Source organism: Scardinius erythrophthalmus (assembly GCF_964197995.2).
Source record: "Scardinius erythrophthalmus genome assembly, chromosome: 11".
Classification (NCBI taxonomy): domain Eukaryota; kingdom Metazoa; phylum Chordata; class Actinopteri; order Cypriniformes; family Leuciscidae; genus Scardinius; species Scardinius erythrophthalmus.
The window spans coordinates 37,332,785-37,345,727 of NC_138231.1; the positions used below are offsets into that span (position 1 = coordinate 37,332,785).

Genomic DNA, 12,943 nt, shown 5'->3' on the forward strand with positions numbered 1-12,943 from the left:
AGCACAAGAGAGAAAGACTTGCTTTGTGTAGAGGGTTAAGCACACAAGATACACATCCAAATTTGGGTAACACATACTCAGTATTGGAGCCTCAGAGACCACAAACGGCATGCATCATCTCCTTCGACACAAACACAGATGTGAAACGATCAGTCTCTGGCAACACACAGCAAACCTCAGTCTATCTCAGTTAAGTAATTTACTTCACAAACAATCTACACCAGTGTAGTATTACTGTGGTAAACTGCTCCAGTGTTTGAACAGGCTAGCGATTACAACTTGATCCTGACAATAAGGCCACCAAAATAAACTGCGCCCTTACATGCCTAATCATATCAAATACACAGAGTCAATTTGAATCAGTAACACTGCTCAAGATCACAACAGTCTTTGAGGTCCACAAATCATCAGCCTTCTCAACGTCTGAATCAGAACCAGAGTGTCACAGTCCAAACCGCCCGTTTTTCACTCACTGAAGGGGAAAATCTGTTGCTTCAAAGGCAGACAAACACATCATCTTGTTGCCTAAACTTATTAGACTTTGGCAAATTTATGGGATTTGAGCTCCACATTTACAAATAGCATAGTGACAGCTTTGCATTTCTTCGCCCCCTGACTTGATAAATCACATATCTGCAAGGCTGTGAAGAGATTAAGTGCTTGCATTGCTAAAACGTCCTTCGTGTTGGCTTCAGATTTGTTTGCTTCATGGAAACATATGCAGTGAATTCTTTACTTCTTGTTTGACGAAAGAGGAATTTATTTTTTGGCACAGACTGGGAGCTATATACAAAAAAGGAGCGATTTTGTTATTCCAGGAACTTGTACATATAAATGTCCATGCGGAGAGCCTTCCAAGCTGCGAGCCACCCCACTGCGCATTTTCCTGATTTTCCTGACACACTGTTTGTCTCAAGCCGATACTGGGAGTCCTCTGTTCCTTCCACTCCCCTAACAGCTGTCACTAAGGCCACCCTTATGAGCAAACATCAATGTGATAGGACAGGACCTCCCTGTGTCTCTGGCAGATCGGCTGGACGTCCCAGATTCAGCCCCGAAACTGACTGAAACAATAAACCTCCTCCTCTCACTCTATCCCAAGGGTCCTCCTGTGATTCAGATCATAAGAAGAAAGGAAAAGTTCAGATGTGACTCTCCTGTTACTTTAAAGAAACAACAGTCAGAGTTTAACATGAGGATCTGGTGGGGATAGTGAAACTGGATCAGTTTAATGACCGCAAAAAAGTGAAAGTTCACCTATTATAAAGAAAAATTCTGCACTAAATAGACCATATTTAAAGGGTCTTACAAAACCTGCAATTAACTGTCAGCACGCATCCGGCCTAACCAATTGACCAACTTGTCAGTGATGCAGGGTCTTTAATACACTTTTGTGAACTGTGACTACTTACACTTTCAAATTACATTTCCTGTCTGTTGTTGAAGAGACAGAAAGTGCATTTACCATTTTCCCTTATGAGACCTTAGAAGATTAGATGCAACTCCAGGGAAATTAGTTCACCCACTGTCACCAACAGCCACATGATCTTGTAATCAAACCAAAAAAGATGCAGAATTGTTTCAGACAAAGGGCTTGAGCTCACAGTGATTCTCACATGCTGCCTGATTTTATTTTATGCCCTAACAATGTTACTGTGGTAGAAGCATGTGACCAGCTTTGGTGGAGACATGCACAATCACAAACACTTTCAAATAATCCTAAAGGGATAATTCACCCAAAAATAAAAAAGAAATGTCTCAGTGTTTTGTTTGTCCATACAGTGAAAGTCAACCGTCACCAAAATTGTTTGTGTTAGCAACGTTTTTCAAAATATCATATTTTGTGTTGCACAGAAAGAAAGAATCTTTTTTCAAAAACTTTGTATATGAATCTTATTATATAGTATGTTCATATGTATAAGAACCATTATTCAGTCCATCACAATCAGGAAGAGACAAACCAAATTTAACTGCAGACATCATCTTTATCATCTCTAATAAAACCAGAAAATGCAATCAGTGTTTACGACAGGGCCTTCTAGGATTTTCTTTATACTGTAACTCTTGGTATAGATCTGAAGATAACATTTCCAAATGTCCTGGCGTGGCTGCCAGCCAGAGCGATATATGACCTTTCAATCAATACATGATTGTGCTGCGATTTTACAACTCTCCCTGGATGCTACAAATTTAATATGTGCTTTCTAACGTCCACCTCCCAATGCTCATATACAAAAACTTGAACCATTACCAGAAATAGGGAATACAGCAGTTTGTTAAAAGGCATGAGTCATGATTTGTCTTTCAAGGATGAACAAGAGTTATTCTGTCCTCTGCGAGAGAGAGAGAGAGAGAGAGAGAGAGAGAGAGAGAGAGAGAGAGAGAGAGAGAGAGAGAGAGAGAGAGAGAGAGAGAGAGCATCTAGCTATTTTTGGTACAGCACTGAGCGGATGAGACTCTGCACTGCAGTGAAGGGGAAACAGCGCATGCGCCTGATACAGGATGCCCTTAACTCCTCCCCTTGCTTCCTTCTTTATTTAGTTGTCCTGCAAACCCAACGGGCCTCATTTACCAATTTAACATAGAAACGAGCACAGAAATCATCTTACGGTGATTTATGAAACATTCGTATGCTGCCAATCCCATTGTACGAATGATCGTACATTGATAAATGTGGCAGCTCCAAACAATCGTCATTTGAATATTACGCCCCTAAAAATTCACGGTTTAGAAGCCTTCCCCATAGATTTTAACTTAAACCGGTCAATAAGAGAAAGTAATGTCATGAAAGAGAAATCGATCTCACTCCAAAAAAAACATTAACCTCGTAATTGCAATTAAATTAATAAACAATTAAATTAATGTATATGAATATTAAATGTGGGTAAATACAACGAAACATTTACAAACATTATAAACACTGTAGCCTAGGCTATTTTGGTTCCCCTCAACCCACAACAAATCAATTCAATTTAACGGAATTCAGAACAGAACAAGAATGAAAATAGCGATGAAATGTCTCATTCGACACAAATCCAAATGTTTCCATATTCGCAATCTAACAGTTGGTTGCTAAATTATATTTATTATATAAAAAAGGCTTTGTACTTCACTCGTGTTCCAATATCCAAAATTGTGTTTGGTTGGGCGCTGGGCATGCTGATTTTACAATTTAAATTGAACATTGTAACTTTTATGTTTGGTTGACTGCATTTTAGTTTGATGATGAATGGCTGAAATATCAAGTTAGCAACGCTAGAACTGATATGAATGAATGAGGAATTTATATAGTGCTTTTCATATGTACTACTGTACACCCAAAGCACTTTACAATCATGTTGGGATCTTTCCTCAACCACCACCAGTGTACAGCATCCAATAGATTTCCTATGCTGCAAGTTTACGCTAACTCATAAACTTCCGTTCACGAGCTGAGACCTGACGTGAGATTTGATCGTAGCCACCCCTCACGTCCATATTGATAAATGCCAAGTTTTGCGTGGAAATGACCGTACACCCAATTTTCTGTTGTATGCTCGTTTTGTAAATGAGCATACAAACAACAATGGGGACAGTACCAAACTGGAGACATGTAAACGGTACAATACTTACAATATCATGTAATGTGATGTCTTGTGGGTGTCCCCCCAGGCTCGATTCTGAGGCCTTTTATTTTTTCACCTATTTATATTCCCATTTGAAATAACATCTCATTTCATCAGTACAAGCCAGTCCCAGGTGAAGCGAATATCGTTAATCATCTCCTAACAAGACCACATATTAAGGTCTGGGTAGATTAGATGGTACGCAAACAATAAGTTTTCATAATCAACATGTTTGATGCAGGGGAAATGGGCAGGAATAAAGATATGAGCGACTTTGACAAGGGCCAAATTGTTATGGCTAAGCGACTGGGTCAGAGTATCTCTGAAACGGCAAGGCTTGTGGGTTGCTTCCGGTCAGCAGTGGTCAGAATTTACCAGCATTGGTCAGAGGTGGGACAAACCACAAACCGGCGACAGGGTTTTGGGCCCCCAAGGCTCATCGATGTACAAGCCAATGAAGGCTATCCCGTCTGGTACGAGCATTTAAAGTCTACTGTGGCACAAGTCACACAACATTTTAATGATGGTTATGGGAGGAATGTGTCACAACACACAGTGCATCGCACTCAGCTGCATATGGGGCTGTGTAGCCGCAGACCAATCAGAGTGCCTATGATGACCCCTGTCCACCATCGAAAGGGTGAGTGTCGGATCTGGACCTTGGAGCAGTGGAAGAAGGTCACCTGGTCTGATGAGTCCCATTTTCTTTTACATCACGTGGATGGCCGTGTATGTGTGCACCATTTACCTGGAGAAGTGATGGCAGCAGGATGTACTGTGGGACGACGACAAGCTGGTATTTATGTGAACGTTTACTTATGTGTCTTCTGCAAGGCACTTTGTAAACACTGTTTTAAATAATTCTATGTAAATAAAGTTTTACATACCAATATAAATAAATAATTACTCAAATCTAAAGCTACACAGAAAGTATCCTTTCTCATAAAGAAATAGTATTCTGTCTAAACAAACATGGTGGTCTGAGCCATTTACACACAAACACTGAGTCATAATTATTATCCATTAGTGATGCTTTGCCATCACTTAAATGAACGCTATAGGGCCTGTTTTCATTATTGATTTTACACCATCACAGCCAGCACAATCTGCTATCAATCTTCCTGTATTATCCACATCCTTTCATCAATGATTAGAAATCAGTTGTTAAGGGATCTTGAAGAAAAACTCCACAAACAGCTGGGTACAAATATCATCATTCACTCTTAACTCAGAAGAGCTGTTAGGAGAGTAGAAAGATGAATCTCTCAAAGCCTTGCGACTCTATGTTAAATGGAATCCACACTTTAATTACATCTCATTGATCTCATTGAACTACATCTCCCGAAGGGGCACAGCTAAAGGTCACCCACACCGTTAAAATGCAATGCATTCATAAACAAGGAGAATCCTATATTAAAGGGATAGTTTAACCAAAAATAAAAATTCTGTCATTAATTACTCACCCTCATGTCACTCCAAACCAATTTTGTTCATCTTCAGAACACAAAAAGATATTTTTGATGAAATCCCAGAGCTTTCTGTCCCTCCATAGACTGCAATGTAATCACAACTTTCAAGGCCCAGAAAGGTAGTAAAGACATTGTTAAAATAGTCCATGTGATACAGTGGTTCAACCTTAATTTTATGAAGCGACGAGAATATTTTTGTGCGTGTGATGCTGATGCAGGATCCGGCCAATACTGAGCCGGCTTAGAACCCGGAAGCGCTGTACTGTGTTTACAATGTGAACAGCATCAAAGACTGACACGGAAGAGAACAAATTATTTATTTATTTTTGCGCACAAAAAGTTACAATTTGGACTTTTTTAACGATGTCTTTACTACCTTTCTGAGCCTTGAAATTTCCAATTACGTTGCAGTCTAAGTGGGGGTTCAGAAAGCTCTCGGATTTCATCAAAAATATCTTAATTTGTGTTTCGAAGATGAACGTAGGTCTTACGGGTTTGGAACGACATGAGGGTGAGTCATTAATGACATAATCTACATTTTTAGAACTAACCCTTTAAGGGAGATTCACAAAGACTGAAATGTGCACTCATATAGCATTGTTTATTTGCATATGCTGTCTGTGTTTTTGCTCCAGATTCACTAAACTTATTATGCAAATACGGTATAAGCACAAAAACTCCCAAATAACCTGTGCTGAACACAATTTGCACTCGGCTACATGGATGCGCCTATATACAGTATAGCCTAATGCTCTTCTCCCTGATTTGATGCATTACTGCTGTCATCATTGCTAGGAAATGCTTTCCACAAGAGGTAAAAGCAATGCTAATCATGCCAGGCAAATGTGGTTAGTGAAGAAGATGCATACTAAATGGTTTAGTGAATTTGCTCTTTAGTGTCTATGTAAGAGCGGTTCCATTTTGATGGGTAAGATGGTTTTGCAGCTTCAGACAAACTGTTATACAAAGAATTGCTAAAGAATCATGATCAATTAAATATTTGATTCTTTTCTGAAATAAAAGAGCAGTGAAATAATTATTGCAAAAATCTCAGCAGCCATCTCTTTTTTTTTTTCAAGAACAAATACATATCAGATCATCTGTTTTGAGGTTCATTTGAATGGGAGTGGTTCCTGTCTGTGATGACATTACATCCAGTGCCATCCACTGATTGTGGCTTCTGCCTAATTTTGTTGACATCATCATTGTCACTCTGTGTGGGAGTGTTTATATTTGCATAATCTCTTTGATTTTAAGGCTGATTGCTACAAGCATCACACAAAACACTGCATGGGTTAGTGGATCTATGACTTAAGCACAGTTCGTCCTGCATCTGCCCATTTACAGAGAAACAACAGTTATGACTTTAGCTAAAACCAATCAGCATTACTAAGCAATAAAACTATCATGCAAACAATCTGGGACCAGCTGGACAGCACAATCTGCCAGACCAATAAAATTTATCAGAGAAAAGAACATCATTACACTGCAGTTTTTATTGCAAGTAACACCCTCAGCATCTTCCTTTGTTCATAAATGTAAAAGGAGGATACCAATAAAATGCAGAGGATACCAATAATATAACCCATGATTGTTAGTCATTTAAAGCAGCCAAAGTATATTCAAAAGCATTCTGTCACCTGTGCTTGAGGATTCACATTCAAATCCAAAAGACTTCCAGAATCCATCCTAGTGAAGCTTCCCGATGATGCTTATCTTCAAATGTCGATAGTCTCCACTACATTTGTATTAAGCTGTGAAGCAAACACATCTAGGAGCCTTTAGTTGTTGTTCAGCAGTACAATAGATTTCTTCAGCTGTGAAGTGCAGACAAAAGTAAGCGGTTGACTGGGATTGTCTTTTTCTGGCAGGGCAGTAATGAAACGTTATTGATGCTGCTGACTCCTGATGAAAGCACTTCTCCAAAAGGAGAGTGCTTTACTTTTATCAGCAAAAGCACATCTACAGTGAAGATAGGGAAATACGATGGAATTGCTTGTTTACTTGAGAAAACAAGTGAAACTAAGAAAAAAAAAAGATAAAGAAGTATTTCTTTGCTCCATATTGTTAATTAAAGAGGGTACGTCTTGTGTATTACAAACTGTCTCTTCGTTCTACCTTTGCCCTCATTGGCCTCTGTTTTTTCTATTCTGGAAGACTGTTTTTATGTAACTCTGGCACTTATTAACATTTTATGAGGCCAACTTTACTTCTAAAGAGGGAGAGAGGGGAGGAGGGGAGTGGAAAACAAAAAAGAGAGTGAATGCGATGGAGGAGGACAGTGAGAGTTGGCTGGTGAAAATAGAACCCTTCTATTTTTGACCCATGTAAACAGGTCCTTAATCATTAGAAAGAGCCAAAGAGAGGGTGATACGGCACTGGCAGGGTCAGAATCAGTGAGAAGACTGCCTGTATTTAAACACAAATGCGGATTAAAGCTCCACAGATACCTTTTCTGTACACAACAAATGAAAGAACACATTAGTAAACAAATCAATGCATATGCATGCAATACAGTTGAAAAAGTTTGTGGTCAGTAAGAGTATAATGTTTTAGAAAGAAGTGGCTTTTAGTGAGATTAAAATTTTTGTTTGATTAAAAATTTTGTGAAATATGATTACAATTTAAAATAAAGGTTTTCTATTTTATTATATTTTAAAATGACATTTATTCCTGTGATGGCATCATTACTCCAGTCTTCAGCGATCCTTCAGAAATCATGCTAATATGCTGATTTGCTGCTCAAGAAACAGTTGTGCTGCTTAATATTAAAAATATTTGAACAATTACACATTTGTCAGGATTCTCTAATGAATGTAAACAAAATTAAAAACAGTATTTATTTGACAAATAAATCTTTTGTAACATCATAAATGTCACTATTGTTACTTTTGATCAATTTAATGCATCCTTTCTGGATAAAACTATTAATTCTTGGGGGTGGAATCTTACTGGACCCAAAATTATGTGTGGGGAGCTGACATTAAATATAAAGCTGGCATGTCTTTCAGTGTGACATGCTATCCACCTAAAACAAATTTTAGCAGCATTTTTCTTATTCATTATATAAGAATTTGCTTTTGCATTTGTTGTTTTTGTACTTGAATTAATTGAAAGACTACATGGAATATATGTACTAATATATATATATACACTCACCTAAAGGATTATTAGGAACACCTGTTCAATTTCTCATTAATGCAATTATCTAATCAACCAATCACATGGCAGTTGCTTCAATGCATTTAGGGGTGTAGTCCTGGTCAAGACAATCTCCTGAACTCCAAACTGAATGTCAGAATGGGAAAGAAAGGTGATTTAAGCAATTTTGAGCGTGGCATGGTTGTTGGTGCCAGACAGGCCGGTCTGAGTATTTCACAATCTGCTCAGTTACTGGGATTTTCACGCACAACCATTTCTAGGGTTTACAAAGAATGGTGTGAAAAGGGAAAAACATCCAGTATGCGGCAGTCCTGTGGGCGAAAATGCCTTGTTGATGCTAGAGGTCAGAGGAGAATGGGCCGACTGATTCAAGCTGATAGAAGAGCAACTTTAACTGAAATAACCACTCGTTACAACCGAGGTATGCAGCAAAGCATTTGTGAAGCCACAACACGCACAACCTTGAGGTGGATGGGCTACAACAGCAGAAGACCCCACCGGGTACCACTCATCTCCACTACAAATAGGAAAAAGAGACTACAATTTGCACGAGCTCACCAAAATTGGACAGTTGAAGACTGGAAAAATGTTGCCTGGTCTGATGAGTCTCGATTTCTGTTGAGACATTCAGATGGTAGAGTCAGAATTTGCCGTAAACAGAATGAGAACATGGATCCATCATGCCTTGTTACCACTGTGCAGGCTGGTGGTGGTGGTGTAATGGTGTGGAGGATGTTTTCTTGGCACACTTTAGGCCCCTTAGTGCCAATTGGGCATCGTTTAAATGCCACGGCCTACCTGAGCATTGTTTCTGACCATGTCCATCCCTTTATGACCCCCATGTACTCATCCTCTGATGGCTACTTCCAGCAGGATAATGCACCATGTCACAAAGCTCGAATCATTTCAAATTGGCTTCTTGAACATGACAATGAGTTCACTATACTAAAATGGCCCCCACAGTCACCAGATCTCAACCCAATAGAGCATCTTTGGGATGTGGTGGAACAGGAGCTTTGTGCCCTGGATGTGCATCCCACAAATCTCCATCAACTGCAAGATGCTATCCTATCAATATGGGCCAACATTTCTAAAGAATGCTTTCAGCACCTTGTTGAATCAATGCAACGTAGAATTAAGGCAGTTCTGAAGGCGAAAGGGGGTCAAACACAGTATTAGTATGGTGTTCCTAATAATCCTTTAGGTGAGTGTATATACATATACAAACATATATATTTATAATTATTTTTTAGCATGTTATATATTCATAAAAGTGATTCAGTTTGACTTCAGTAAAAGTGGATTGTTTATTATGTCACCCTTGAGAAGCACACTTGAGAATGGACATGTCGCTCTGTCAAGACATAGACAAGCTCCATGTGACTCTATAAATTAAGACTATTAAAAATATCTTAAATATCTGCTCCAAACAAGTTCTACGCATAATCAGGAGAATAACTGGATCTTTAAACAGGAAGTTACTTCATTAGCATCATGCCTCCTCTAATTTCCTTTTCTGGACAGGAAGTCCTGCTCTGAAACAGGGTGGTCCCTTTAATGACTAATGTAATTACCCAACAAAAACGTAATAAACACTCACTAAACACCTCATAGACAGATTATCACTACTTAAAGGGATGGAATATTTTTCCAAAACCTGACATCATAACTAAATACATTTTCCTCATTCCACCTTTCACTCATCTGTTTTTCTTCTTTTCTACCTTCCCTCTCTCTGGCTGATGACAGCTCACTCTCCATCTGCATCCTTCATCTGAGTGAATTAGCCTACTTTAAGTGCCTCCCTCTCTCCTTTAATAAAAGACTAATGGTCTTTTCATACAGCCTACTTCTTCCTTACTGCAATTCAAAACTGTGATATGACAATGCATTGAAGAAATGAATACATCAATATGATCAGCAGGTTCCTATACTTATTTAGACTCCTATATTATATTATATTATATTATATTATATTATATTATATTATATTATATTATATTATATTATATTATATTATATTATATTATATTATATTATATTATATTATATTATATTATATTATAACAGCTAAACAGACAACTTTTTCAACTGATTGAGACATTCAGGCTAACAAATTAGTCAAACCTCAGGAAGTCCCCACTCCCACTCTGGTACATTAGTGTGAATGGGACGAGGAGCAAACAGCCTGGCAGGCCGCCGATGCCAAACCCTCATTAAACCACTGATCCCCTGATGTCTGTGTGCACTTCCATCACATCCTATATTACATAATCTCACTCCAGCTCCTATTTGCACTCATCTGCTGATCCTGGATCAGATCCTCTGTCCATAGGACTCATTGAGCACTGTTCCGCTATGAACAATCACTGATCTCAAGTCAGGGTCCTCAGTTACACAGAAGGAGATTGATTTTAATCAATGTGAACGGAGATTCAAAAACTGCGGATAAAAAATGGATTTTAATAAAATATTATTTGGTAACACTTTACAATAAGGTTCAATCTGAATGAATAAGGTATCATGAACTACATTGAAATGTTTTTTTTACAGCATTTTTTTAATCTTGGTTAATGGTATTTTATAAATATTATGTTTATTCATAATACATTGGGGCCTGGTTTCACAGACAGCGCTTGGATTAAGCCAGGATTAGGCCTTAGTAAAACTATGGCATTTAAGTAGCTAGAAAAAAAGCATTACTGGTGTGCATGGACCAATCAATGGCACTGACATATTTTAAGATCAAGCATGCATTGACTAGACCTAAGCCTTATCTGTGATGGCATGAATAAAGTAATTATGAAAATATTGTTCATGATACCTAATGTTATTACATTAGACCTTACTGTTAAAGTTACGTTTCATAAGTTTCATAATAAGATGACACGATTGAGTTGAGATCCGGAGATCAGGCAGAATTGGGACATCCATTCACATTTGCTCTGTCTATCTAACAGTATGTTTTTTCCACTTGACCTCACCTGAATCTCACTTCTCAACACTACCTGTATTCAATGTGACAGCTAGAGAGTCAGCATGACATCTCATACAGCATCTGTTCAGTGTCTTTAGAATGTAATTTCTCATTTCTTTCACGTCGTCTTTACCATTACCATTCTCATCACCCCTAGCAGAAAAGCACAAGCTAATTATCCATCTACTTGTTTTCCCTCCCTGTGCCCTTTCTTTCACTCATTCTACATGATATGTTCCCATTCAGACCAGCCATCTTTCTCCCACGTCCCCCTCCCTGAATCACTCTCTCTCTCCCTAGTTCTCTTTCTTCGGGCCGATGCACACTCAGCACCCCTCTGCCCCGGGACCTGTCCTCCAGCCCATCCTAAATGGGCCCTCTGTTCTTTTCGTCCTCCACTCCCCCCTCTTCTCGGGTCCCATCCTTTATGAGGCTCTTATCTGATTGCAAATGCTCCCACACCACCCCTCTCTCATTACCGCTCTGACATTAGGGTTTTATGCCATCCTTCATAATGTTAAATATGTTTACGCATTCAAGTTAAACTCTACTTCTGAGTGTTAAATAGTGTGAATCTAATCCAGATAATCACAACTAAAGGGTGTTTATGAACTTGTCAATCAGTGCATTGTTGGTTTGGAAAAAGGCCTGTGTGTGTGTCTCATTGTAAGGCCAACACAGGCATTATTGTGAGTTTATGTTTGCAATTGAGTCTTTAATAGAATCGCGGACTTAGCCTGAAAAGTTTGAAAAGGGTCGAGAGCCGAGGTTCAGCCGCTGTTGGTTTTTCAACAAAGTGAGTGTTTTAGAGGCATTTAGGGGGAGGAAATGTTGAAATGTGAGGGGATGTCTGAGTAGGTGTTCAACCCCATCCATGTTTTGACCCATTTTTAGAGTGCGCGAGTGTGAATTACTAAAATTCCTCTGTGCGCCAGAGAGGATGTTTATCAACCACATCTCCAGTAGGGCGCCTCACACAAACGCTGTATACACAGCATGTAGTTGTATTGCTAAAGCGCACACACACAAACACCAGACCACACCTGTTCAAGGGCCCTTATCTAATAAATAACAAACACTCGAGGTTTGCATATTCCATACCTCAAACTGGTCTTGACATGTTTCAGTCAAGATTCAGATTTACATAGAATTCAGAAAAGTCGCAAAACTGGATGGGTTTAACAGGTCTTTTTGTATCTCAGGTCTTGTTTCAACAACTATGATTGCCTTTAAAAAAGGCGCATACTCTATTCAAGCTCAGCTGGTGAGACAATAACGGCGACCATCATCAAGCACTTTATATAAAACTGAACAGCTGAAGAAGAAGATGAATGGAATGCTGCATGGGAAAACAACATGCAAGGTCATTGTCTTGTTTGTACTTTGTTTGAGAGGAAAAAATACATCAAATTGTAACGGTTGTCAGGGACAAAATGTGTCCCATCACATTTCTGCACATTTCTCTCCTAAAACAATCATATCTGTTGTACAAAGTTTCATATTTAACACTGTTTTGTGCTGATCTCTTCTGTAAGGAACAACTTAGAGATGTTACCTACAAAAGTTAGTAAAAGTCTTCTCAAACCTAAAACTGTACACAAGTTAATACAGTGGGATCATCCCTTGAATGGCTTGGTCAATTTTCAATTTTGTTTCTTTGAAAGCGTTTTAAATAATACGTGTAAACAATATGGGTTTTCATCGAGTTAATATTAGATAAAATTGCCAAA

The 12,943-nt window shown here is 38.6% G+C and overlaps 1 protein-coding gene across 1 annotated transcript in view; it reads right to left on the reverse strand.

Annotated features, from left to right (window-relative positions):
* akap12b (A kinase (PRKA) anchor protein 12b) overlaps positions 1-12,943 on the reverse strand; it is a 38,181-nt gene that overhangs the window by 23,318 nt on the left and 1,920 nt on the right. The window lies entirely within an intron of this gene.